Genomic DNA, 11,040 nt, shown 5'->3' with positions numbered 1-11,040 from the left:
GATTCCCCTGCAGCATCACAAAAACACGGAAGTCCGGAGACGGGGTTCCCCATGGAGGGGAGCCTCAGGGGAATCCCAGCAGTGCAAAAATGGGTGCTTTGCTGGCAATGGAAGTCCGGAGGCGGGGCATCCCAGCGGCGGCGGTGGGTTTGTCAGGTGAAAATAGTTTGTAAGAAGAGGCAAAAAAATCTTAAATCCCGGGTTTGTATCTCAAAAAGTTTGTATGATGAGGCGTTTGTAAGACGAGGTATCACTGTATTTTAAAAACAACTTATTTTTCATTATGAAGTTACACTTGTTACAACCACCCCATTATCTTCTTAGCTCATCTCCAGAGTTTTCCTGAAAGCTGCAGCTCTGAATGCTGAAGCTAAGTTCCTTCTTCAGGCTTCGAAAACCTGACCATCAATAGCAGTGGGAAAATCCGAACATCTTCTGGAGAGACCGATCAATGGGCCATTTTTCTACCACGAGTCTTGAGACCCGGGCCTTTCCGGTCACGTCTTGATCTGCGAGTCACAAGTAAACACAACGTGGGGGACGCATAATTACCCCAAAACTTAACCCAAAATGCTTGCTCGCAAGCAACAAGGGCGAACCCTTCGGGCTTGCCCACCTCGTAACCTCTTGACAGTTTTTCAACTCTGGCCGAGGCTGATGGGAGTTGCGGTCCTCAAACATTTCAAGGCCAGGAAGTTCATTCTCCATTCCTAGAGATAGGTCCTCCCTCTCAGGGAACGCCTGCCGTCTTTGGCGCTACTGGTGCGCCCTCCGAAGCTGGCGCGTGTGTGTGTCCGTCGGCACAAGATTTCACCCCTGCACATGCGCAACAAGTGAGGCCATGCACACGAGTGAAATTTTGGCTGATTTAGCTGATATTTTTGCTTCTGTGCATGCAGTGAAAATCGCCAAAACCACCCTCGTCTTCACACGAGATTTCGCTTGCTGAACATGCGCAGAATTAAATCTTATGTGGAGGTGCATACATGCGCGTTGGGGGCTCGCAGCTGTGCATGCATCCCCAAAAATGCTACCGGAACGGAGACACCTTACCGTTCCAGCAACAGGCCATCACTTCTCCCTCTACCATGTGCTCCAGCACAGAACAATTTTAATTCAGACATGCCCATTTCCCATGCTGTAATTTACCTCCAAATAATTCCCTCCCAATAAGACAGTTGCCTTAAGATTTGGCTGCAAATACACTCTTCTTCTACCCATGGAGGGGAAGAGTTTGCTCTCTCTCTCGTCTGCTTTCCATTATGGGGTATTATTTTATTGTTTTGCGGGTAGCCGTGGGGGTCTGATGTACCAACCTCCTTGTTGTGTTCGTGCGCCCAAGTGCTCTGCTAACTCAGGGAGAAGCCACCGTCGTGACAACTGACGGTGGCTCTACGTGGAAAGGGGCATCCCGGGTCAAGGGCACACAATCAGGAACTAGAGAACGCCTCGCACGCCCCCTTCTCCTTGCCAACCCATGTCACAGTGTCTTTCCAACACTTTTGCATGGTTTTGTCCTTTGCACAAAGCAGGCTCTTCGCCTGCTTCCCAATCTGGTGGCTGGGTTTTCCTCGGGCCTCTTCGCTCCTCTCGGTCTATCCTTGGACGGGGGGGACACACACACACACACGCTACCACCCACCCTTTGCCAAGTTGGAGAGATGGCACCCCTTCCAACCCGGCCGTTTCCCCCCCCCCCCCCTCTTTAATCCCTTGTTACAAATCAGGGCGGCAGGATGTCACCGCAACCTCACAACTCGGGAGCGCTGAGCTGTTAACGTTTTTCGCCTGCTTGGAGCTTGGAATTCAACCAGGCGGGAACGGATGGCAGGTGTTGGAAAGCAGGGGGCGGCGTGCGTCTCTTGGCCTGCCCGTCAGAGCCTGGCGGTGCCCCCCCCCCACTCCCGAACAACAGCGGGAACCGGGTGCCCTTGGCTGCGTCCACTTGGCTCCCCGGCTCCCCTTTCGACTTGACTACCTTTTTGGAAACATGACCGATAAGTTTTCAGTGTATGTTTAGTGAGTGTTTAGATATTTGAAACTTAATAAATGTGAACCGTTCTGCACTGCTGGGCTCTTGACACTGTTTTTCTTCGGAAAGGCGGCTTTTGGGGCACGTCGTCTCAGCGTGCCAAAGGTTGGGATTTGGGTCTTGCGGCAATTCAGTCTTGTGCTTCGTAAAGGGGTCGAGGGGTTGGGGGCAGCGCCCCACAACAGGCAACGGGTGCAATGGGGCATTTACACATTATATTAAAAAAGACCTTACGACTTGAAAGAGTGCAGAGAAGAGCAACCCAGATGATCAGGGGACTGGAGGCTAAAACGTACAATGAACGGTTGCAGGAACTGGGCACGGCTAGTCTAGGTAAGAGAAGGACCAGGGGAGACAGGATAGCAGTACAGTGGTCCCTCTACCTAAGAACTTTTCTAGATAAGAACTGGGTGTTCAAGATTTTTTTGCCTCTTCTTAAGAAGCATTTTCTACTTAAGAACCCGAGCCGGGAAAAATTTCCCAGGAAATTTTGAGAGCGGCACGAAGGCCCGGCCAGTTTCCTGCCATTCCCCCTTTAATCCCGGCCATCTCGGGCTTTTCTGGGCTGACAGAGGAGCCTTTCGATGGCGCTTAAGGAGGCTTTGGCAGCCCAGAGCGAATGAACTCCCTTGCACTGCCTTCCAAACACCCAGCGTGAGGTTACCTCCTGGAGCATCTGGGCGCGAAAAGGCAAAAGGGGCACTCACCTTCCTTCAGCAGCTGCTATCCTCCTCTTCTTCTTCTTCCTCCTCCTCCCACCCAAATTCTGATCTTTTATTTCTTTCCTAATGGGTTTGCACACACAGACCCCAATAAGGGTATGGCCATCTGATGATGCAAGAACAGGGCCGAAATAGTGCTATCCTAGTCTCACACATTTCAATATCTTCCAGCCAGGGCAGAACCTTTTAATTGCGGCTTGTTAACTGGAAAAGGTGCAATAAAATGGCAACAAGAATGATAAAGGAAATGGAGCTCCTCCCTTATGATACCAGGTTGCAACCCCTTGGTCTCTTCAGCCTTGAAAGACGGCGTTTAAGGGGTGACTTGATCGAAGTGTATAAAATCATGCATGGGATAGAAAAGGTGGATAGAGAAAAATTCTTTTCTCAATCACACAATGCTAGGACGAGGGGGCCCTCCCTAAAGCTCATAGGTAAGAAAGTGAAGACAAATCAAGGGAAATATTTCTTCACCCAGAGGGTCGTTGGTTGATGGAATTCCCTTCCAGAAGAGGTCGTGACAACTGTCAGCCTTGATGGCTTCAAGGCAGGATTAGACAGATTCATGGATGCCAAGCATATAGATGGTTATTGAAACGGATGTCCATTTGCTGCCTCTATGTTGGTTGAGGCAGGCAAGATTCCCTTGAGTACCACTTGTTGGAGGTTCAGGGAAAGGGAGGGTCTTGCCTTCTCTTTCTGCTCAAGATCCCCATGGACAATTGGTGGGCCACTGCGGGACACAGAATGCTGGACTCGATGGGCTTTGGCCTGATTCAGCAGGGCTCTTCTTATGTTCTTATGTTTACTCGGAAAAGAATTCTGGATAGTTGTTCTGCAAATGTTTTGGGTGGGGTGCGCGTGTGTGCAAACACAGAAGGTAAGAACTGATCTAAATTACATCTTGTGCATTTGGTTTTTCTTGCCTGGATGTGGAACCTTCCTTTTTTCCCTTTCCACCGTTGAATTTCACCCCTACCTCTGTCCAGCACACGAAAGCTCTTGGCCTTTCCTGGCCGCCACAGTTTGTCCTAATCTGCCCCATCAAACCGCTGGATGGATCTTTTCGGACAGGGCACCATTACTCACTGCTGAAGGCCACCTGGCCTGCCATCGCAATCCGGAGGGCGCAAACCTCACACCCCACCGCGTCATTCTCTCGTTTAACCTGATCTTTTCGGTGGATCACAAATGTCAGCATTGCCTGGAACATCCATTATGGGCTTCAAGGACTTTGTCAGGATGTTTTGTCACAGGCTGGAGCGACCTTCAGAGGAGGAGGAGATGAAGCCCAGCTGGTGGAGGTGGCAGGGCCCTGTGTCAGGATACCCCAAGATTAATTTTGAACCTGATGAAGTGGCTAGGTGTCACCCCCCTCCTATTCTCCAGTTGTGTTGAATTACAACTCAGGTACAAAGGAAGAGGATAAAAACAGTGGTGAAGTCCAGAGGGTTTTTTTTACTATTGGTTCTGGTGTGGTAGGAGAAGGATACTGCAAAATCCCACTTCCCCATTCCTGGGGAAGGATACTGCAAAATCTCCACTCCCTCCCCAGTTTGCAGGAAGGATATTGCAAAATCTCCATTCCTTCCCCACTCCAGGGGGAAGAATTCTGCAAAATCCCCATTCCAACTCCAATCTGGGGCCAGCCAGAGATGGTATTTGTTGGTTCTCCAAGCTACTCAAAATTCCACTACTGGTTCTCTGCTAGATTTCACTCCTTGGGAAAAAGACCTCCCAATGGGTACCCCAACTAGAGGCAACCCTCAAGTCTGCACCAGAGCAAAACTCTGAAAGCCAAAGCCCTCAGCGAGAGGTGGAAAATTTAACAAGAAAGCTCATTCATGCCAAAGGAGACATTATCCTGGGTTCATAGCCTAGCTTGACCAAGTTCCCAAGCAGTGAGACAGTAGGTTTTCTGAGCTTGGGCTATAAGATCTACTTCTGTTATCCTGCTACTCTGAAATGATTGTTTTCATTCCATTCCCCAGTCAGGCTTTCTCTGCCTTTGAGAATTACAGAATTTGAATCGAAAAGGGACCTTGAAGGTCTTCCAATCCAACCCCCTGCTCAATCAAGAAACCATTCCACACAATCTCTTGTTGAAAACTTCTCGTGTCCAAATCTCTTCTTCAAAACCTCCAATGTCAACTTCTGGAGGCAAGTTGTCCCATTAATTAATTAATCTCACTGTCAGGAAATTTATTTATTTATTTATTTATTGGATTTGTATTTATTTATTTATTTATTTATTTATTGGATTTGTATGCCGCCCCTCTCCAGAGACTCGGGGCGGCTAACAGCGACAATAAAACAGTGTACAATAGTAATTTGGTATTGATGATTAAAAATCAATTAATATAAAAACCAAACATACATACATACATACCATGCATAGAATTGTAAAGGTCTAGGGGGAAAGAGGATCTCAATTCCCCCATGCCTGGCGGCAGAGGTGGGTTTTAAGTTGTTTACGAAAGGCAAGGAGGGTGGGGGCAGTTCTAATCTCTGGGGGGAGTTGGTTCCAGAGAGCTGGGGCCGCCACAGAGAAGGCTCTTCCCCTGGGTCCCGCCAGGCGACATTGCTTAGTTGATGGGACCCGGAGAAGATCCACTGTGGGACCTAACTGGTCGCTGGGATTCATGCAGCAGAAGGCGGTCCCTGAGGTAATCTGGTCCGGTGCCATGAAGGGCTGTATAGGTCATAACCAACACTTTGAATTGTGACCGGAAACTGATCGGCAACCAATGCAGGCTGCGGAGTGTTGGTGTAACATGGGCATATTTGGGAAAGCCCATGATTGCTCTCGCAGCTGCATTCTGCACGATCTGAAGCTTCCGAACATTTTTCAAAGGTAGCCCCATGTAGAGAGCGTTACAGTAGTCAAGCCTCGAGGTGATGAAGGTATGAGTGACTGTGAGCAGTGACTCCCGGTCCAAGAAAGGTCGCAACTGGTGCACAAGGCGAACCTGGGCAAACGTCCCCCTCGCCACAGCTGAAAGATGTTTCTCTAATGTCAGCTGTGGATCGAGGAGGACGCCCAAGTTGCGAACCTTCTCTGAGGGGGCCAGTGATTCTCCCTCCAGGGTAATGGATGGACAGATGGAGTTGTCCTTGGGAGGTAAGATCCACAGCCACTCCGTCTTGTCTGGGTTGAGTTTGAACTTGTTGACACTCATCCAGGCCCTAACATCCTCCAGGCACTGGCCCATCACTTCCACTGCTTCGTTGGCTGGACATGGGGTGGACATGTATAACTGGGTATCATCGGCGTATTGATGATACCTCACCCCATGCCCTTGGATGATCTCACCTAGCGGTTTCATGTAGATATTAAATAGCAGGGGGGAGAGGACCGACCCCTGAGGCACCCCACAAGGGAGAGACCTAGAGGTCGACCTCTGATCCCCTATCCGTAGATTCGGGGCGGCTAACAACAGTAACAAAAAACAGCATGTAAATCCAATATTAGAACAACTAAAAAACCCTTATTGTAAAACCAAACATACATACATACAAACATACCATACATGAATTGTAAAGGCGTAGGGGGAAAGAATATCTCAGTTCCCCCATGCCTGACGGCAGAGGTGGGTTTTAAGGAGCTTACGAAAGGCAAGGAGGGCAATTTCTCCATACCTCTAAGCTGCTTCTCTCCTGGATTAGTTTCCACCCATTGCTTCTTGTTCTATCCTCAGGTGCTTTGGGGAAAAGCTTGACTCCTTTCTGGCAGCCCTTCAGATATCAAAAGGCTGGTATCGTGTCACCCCTAGTCCTTCCCTCCATTAGACCAGACATACCCGCTTCTCATCGTATGTTTTAGCCTCCAGCCTCAAACATAGTGTCAAACATGATCGAAACATATGAAATATGATTAAAAAAAAATCTAAAACACGACCGAAACATCTAAAGCATACAGTCTCTAAAATATCCTACAAAGAAAACCAGGACCACGGGCCAGGATTCTAGAAAGAATGCAGAGAAGAGTAATCAAGATGATTAGGGGACTAAGGCTAAAACATATAAAGAACAGTTGCTAGAATTGGGTAGAAACATAGAAGAAAAAGACCTCATGGTCCATCTAGTCTGCCCTTATACTATTTCCTGTATTTTATCTTACAATGGATATATGTTTATCCCAGGCATGTTTAAATTCAGTTCCTGTGGATTTACCAACCACGTCTGCTGGAAGTTTCTTCCAAGGATCTACTACTCTTTCAGTGAAATAATATTTTCTCACGTTGCTTTTGATCTTTCCCCCAACTAACTTCAGATTGTGTCCCCTTGTTCTTGTGTTCACTTTCCTATTAAAAACACTTCCCTCCTGAACCTTATTTAACCCTTTAACATATTTAAATGTTTTGAACATGTCCCCCCTTTTCCTTCTGTCCTCCAGACTATACAGATTGAGTTCATTAAGTCTTTCCTGATACATTTTATGCTTAAGACCTTCCACCATTATTCTTGTAGCCCGTCTTTGGACCCGTTCAATTTTGTCAATATCTTTTTGTAGGTGAGGTCTCCAGAACTGAACACAGTATTCCAAATGTGGTCTCACCAGCGCTGTATATAAGGGGATCACAATCTCCCTCTTCCTGCTTGTTATACCTCTAGCTATGCAGCCAAGCATCCTACTTGCTTTTCCTACTGCCCGACCACACTGCTCACCCATTTTGAGACTGTCAGAAATCACTACCCCTAAATCCTTCTCTTCTGAAGTTTTTGCTAACACAGAACTGCCAATGCAATACTCAGATTGAGGATTCCTTTTCCCCAAGTGCATTATTTTACATTTGGAAACATTAAACTGCAGTTTCCATTGCTTTGACCATTTATCTAGTAAAGCTAAATCATTTACCATATTACAGACCCCCTCCAGGAATATCAACCCTATTGCACACTTTAGAGTCATCGGCAAATAGGCAAACCTTCCCTACCAAATCTTCCCCTATGTCACTCACAAACATATTATGTAGGGTATGCCTACTTCAATGAAAAGAAGGGGAGACCTGATAGCAGTATTCCAATGTTTGAGGGGTTGCCACAAAGAAGAGGGAGTCAACCAGGGGTGGGCTACTACCCAGACGGGGTGGGTGGGTGGGAACGCAGTGGGCTAGTGAAAATGGAGCTCCACCCCAAAGCACCCAATTTGCACTGAAAGATGTTGAAAGAAAATGCATAAGCTAAGCCCATAGTGTGGCAGTAAAATTTTTGGTAGCCCTTCACTGGAGTCAACCTATTCTCCAAAGCCACCCGAAGGCAGGAGACAAGAAGCAATGGGTGGAAACTAAACAAGGAGCGAAGCAACCTAGAATTAATGAGAAAATATCCTAACAGGGAGGAGAATTAGCCAGTGGAACAGCTTCCCTCTAGAAAATTGTGGGTGCTTCATCACTGGAGGTTTTTAAGAAGAGACAGTCATTTGTCTGAAGTGGTACAGGCCATGATCTCCTGCTAGAGCCAGGGGTTGGACTAGAACAGTGTTTTTCAACCAGTGTGCCATGGCACACCAGTGTGCCGCGAGACATGGTCAGGTGTGCCGCGAAGCTCAGAGAAAGAAAACGAGAGAGGAAAAAAAAGAGCGAGAGAAAGCAAGCAAGAGAGAGAGAAAGAAAGCAAGAGAGAGAAAGAGAACAAGAGAAAAAGAAAGCAAGAGAGAGAAAGAGAACAAGAAAAAGAGCAAGAGAGAGAGCAAGAGAGAGAAAGAAAGAGAGAAAGAGGGAGGGAAGGTGGGAGAGAGAAAGACATAGAGGGAGGGAGAGCAAAAGAGAGCAAAAAAAGAGGAAAGAAGGAAGAGAGAAAGAGGGAGAAAGAAATAGAGCGAAAGGGAGGGAAATTTTTTTGTCCAAACTTTTTTTAGGCCCCCCCCCTCAATGTGCCCCATGGTTTTGTAAATGTAAAAAACGTGCTGCGGCTCAAAAAAAAGGTTGAAAATCACTGGACTAGAAGACCTCCAAGGTCCCTTTACAACTCTGTTATTTCTGTTCCATCCTTTGAATGTTGGCGTTGGAGAAGGCTCCTGAGCTCAGCTCACCTCGCAGGTAAGTACACAAACAATACAGCGACAAGGGATACCTGGAGCACCCTTTGGAGGGGGCGAAGCATCCCATTTGTGCGGGAGACCAATTCAGACCGGCACATCTGGCTGTGGGACCGTGTCCCAAGGCTACGTTGGCCTGCTTAGCATCAACGTCAGCGTTCCCCTTCCCGCAAAAGGTCCGAGCTATCGCTTCAAACCTTGGCATGCAGCGTCTCCAGAGGCAACACAAACTTGTCGCTCTGACCTCCAGCTGGCTGCCAAGGAGAAAAGCGAGTTGCAATGGGCCAAGCTGGGTTCGTCTTGCTTGCAGAGAGCATGTATGAGTCCCAGCGATCGGTTAGGTCTCACAGAGTCGGCCTTCTCCAGGTCCCGTCAGCCAGACAATGTCGGCTGGTGGGACCTAAGGGAAGAGCCTTCTCTGTGGGGGCCCCGGCCCTCTGGAATCAGCTCCCCCCAGAGATTCGCCCTGCCCCCCTCCTCGCCTTCTGCAAGAGTCTTAAGACTCACCAATGTTGCCAAGCTTGGGGCAATTAGGTCTTAGCCCCCTGACCGACAAAACGAGATATATGTTGTATGATTGAACTGGTATGATTGTTTTTAAATATTTTAAACATTGGATTTTTCTATTGTAATTTTAAATTAAATTAGATTTGCCGTTGTGCTGTGTTGTTATATGCTGGTAGCCACTCCGAGTCCTCGGAGAAAGGCAACAAACAAACAAACAAACGAATGTTTGTGAGTGACAGGGGAAGGTTTGGTAGGGAAGGTTTGTCTATTTGCTGATGACTCTAAAGTGTGCAATAGGGCTGATATTCCTGGAGGCGTCTGTAATATGGTAAATGATTTAGTGTTACTAGATAAATGGTCAAAGCAATGGAAACTGCAGTTTAATGTTTCCAAATGTAAAATAATGCACTTGGGGGAAAAGGAATCCTCAATCTGAGTACAGTATTGTATTGGCAGTTCTGTGTTAGCAAAAACTTCAGAAGAAAAGGATTTAGGAGTAGTGATTTCTGACAGTCTCAAAATGGGTGAACTGTGCAGTCAGGTGGTACGGAAAGCAAGTAGGATGCTTGGCTGCATAGCTAGAGGTATAACAAGTAGGAAGAGGGAGATTATGATCCCGCTTTATAGAGTGCTGGTGAGACCACATTTGGAATACTGTGTTCAGTTCTGGAGACCTCACCTACAAAAAGATATCGACAAAATTGAACGGCTCCAAAGACGGGCTACAAGAATGGTGGAAGGTCTTAAGCATAAAACGTATCAGGAAAGACTTCATGAACTCGATCTGTATAGTCTGGAGGACAGAAGGAAAAGGGGGAACATGATTGAAACATTTAAATATGTTAAATGGTTAAATAAGGTCCAGAAGGGAAGTGTTTTTAATAGGAAAGTGAACACAAGAACAAGGGGACACAATCTGAAGTTAGTTGGGGGAAAGATCAAAAACAACATGAGAAAATATTATTTTACTGAAAGAGTAGTAGATCCTTGGAAGAAACTTCCAGCAGACGTGGTAGATAAATCCACAGTAACTGAGTTTAAACATGCCTGGGATAAACATATATCCATCGTAAGATAAAATACAGAAAATAGTATAAGGGCAGACTAGATGGACCATGAGGTCTTTTTCTGCTGTCAGACTTCTATATTTCTATGTTTCTATAAGCCCAAGGCTAGGACATCTGGTGATGGTGTATTTTGCTCAGCCCGAGAATTATCGCCCGGAGTCAGGGATTTGAACCCTTGGAGAGAGCATTTCGGAGGAAGCAGCTCTCTCGCATCTTGTGGGGTGGACCACACCTGCTTCAGCCACGTTCCAGGAACGTGGCGGAGGCGAGAGGCTGAAACCCCGCTGCAGATAACCACGAGAGGATGGAGATTAGTGGCCTTATCTCTCTCCCTCTTGGTCTCCATGAAATATCAAGGCTGAACTCGGCGCGTCCTGCCAGGATCCCGGCGGGAGTCTGTTCTTGGCCTCCTGCTCCAGCCTCACGGCGGGACCGCTTGCTAGGAAGGCTTGCATAACTTCAGAGTCCTCCTCCCCCTCCCCCATTCCCACTCATAGGTCTCCCTCGCTCAAACCCCCCCCCCCCCATGCAGCTTAGAGTTGGTGCATGGCATTGTGGGAGAGCCCAGGGCAGTACGCTTGCTAGAAAGAAGAGCAATCGGGGCAAAGAACCCCAATTATATCTACCGACTGATGGGGACCAAGCTTTCTGAGACAACCCAAGAAAGGGACC

Source organism: Erythrolamprus reginae, chromosome 8, assembly GCF_031021105.1.
Source record: "Erythrolamprus reginae isolate rEryReg1 chromosome 8, rEryReg1.hap1, whole genome shotgun sequence".
In the NCBI taxonomy this organism is placed as follows: Eukaryota; Metazoa; Chordata; class Lepidosauria; order Squamata; family Dipsadidae; genus Erythrolamprus; species Erythrolamprus reginae.
This window is presented reverse-complemented; position numbering follows the sequence as displayed.